A 1,260-nucleotide genomic window follows, 5' to 3' on the forward strand; every position below is an offset into this window, starting at 1 on the left:
GCAGCAGGAGAACCACACAAAAACTCCAGATGTCAGAACACTTCAGATGGCACAGTTGTAGAAGTTCCTCATTAGTGGACTGGAGATGTTGGCGCTCCTCAGTTTCCTCAAGTAGTAAAGGCGTTGTTGGGCCTCCCCACAGCTCAGGCAGTGTGAATGCCCCAGGACAGGTCCTCAGTCACGGTCACCCTTTCTCCAGGCGTTTAGTCTTCTATATGAGCTTCATCACTTGTTTTTGAGTCCTCTAAAAAACATTTGTCTCTTTTTGTTCCTCCATTAAATCCACAGGTCCAGTGTGCTCCTCAGCACCTGCACAGTTACAATATAACACAGGGATCAGACAGTAAAAATCTTGTTACAAAACTTGCAAAGATTTAGTATAGGTTCTTTTCTCTCACCACTGTTGGGCCAAGTCTCTTATTGGACCAGGCCTCGATCACCCCTTACTCACATGTGGCCGAGAACATCTGATGGGTCACACTCCAGAAAAGTTTCTGGATCCTAAAACACACGTTTAGTGTAACTTTACATTCTACTTTATCACCCAGATTTAAATTATTTTCAGATAATAACTTACAGAAGTCTGTGGATCATCTGACTGGAGCGAGACAAGCCGCTGCAGCTGCATACGTCTCAGCAGAGATGGCGATGACTGTGGCTCCTAAAAGTGCAATAAAAGTCATTATTTATCAATTTTTTCATTATTAATTTTCTCATTTCTCAGAATACCTTGTGTTCTAACGTTACGATCAGGGCTCCCTCTGGTGGTGGTTGTGGACGACACCAAGGACAGCTCCATCAGCGACGCGCCTTTCTTTTAAAAGTGAACAACAGTCTTTAGTAATTAATACAAGTATTACGTTAGTATTAGTCTTTACTCACCAGGACACGATGGATCTGACTGGAACACATAGATGCTACTGATCTGTGGGAGAGTCACCCCAGTGACTTTCCCCACTGTTTTTACCACCCGCTGGAGAGTGTGTAGGTCAGCCTTAGTGCAGCAGGAGAACCACACAAAAACTCCAGATGTCAGAACACTTCAGATGGCACAGTTGTAGAAGTTCCTCATTAGTGGACTGGGGATGTTGGCGCTCCTCAGTTTCTTCAAGTAGTAAAGGCATTGTTGGGCCTCCCCACAGCTCAGGCAGTGTGAATGCTTCAGGACAGGTCCTCAGTCACGGTCACCCTCTCTACTACCTCAGTGCAGACAGAGAGTTTTATGGTTGTTTTGCCCATTTTAGTTGAAGTCCACAATAA

At 44.8% G+C, this 1,260-nt stretch overlaps 1 long non-coding RNA gene across 1 annotated transcript; it reads right to left on the reverse strand.

Annotated features, from left to right (window-relative positions):
- Positions 1–208: 208 nt before the first annotated feature.
- Positions 209–815, reverse strand: LOC129407546 (uncharacterized). The gene is made up of 4 exons (XR_008631606.1): positions 730–815; positions 578–661; positions 399–501; positions 209–309 (listed from the first exon to the last, which is right to left on the reverse strand). It is a non-coding gene; the product is annotated as an uncharacterized LOC129407546 (long non-coding RNA).
- Positions 816–1,260: the final 445 nt, after the last annotated feature.

Source organism: Boleophthalmus pectinirostris, unplaced genomic scaffold (assembly GCF_026225935.1).
Source record: "Boleophthalmus pectinirostris isolate CB_2022bp ecotype Guang Dong unplaced genomic scaffold, ASM2622593v1 HiC_scaffold_12, whole genome shotgun sequence".
Taxonomy (NCBI): Eukaryota; Metazoa; Chordata; class Actinopteri; order Gobiiformes; family Gobiidae; genus Boleophthalmus; species Boleophthalmus pectinirostris.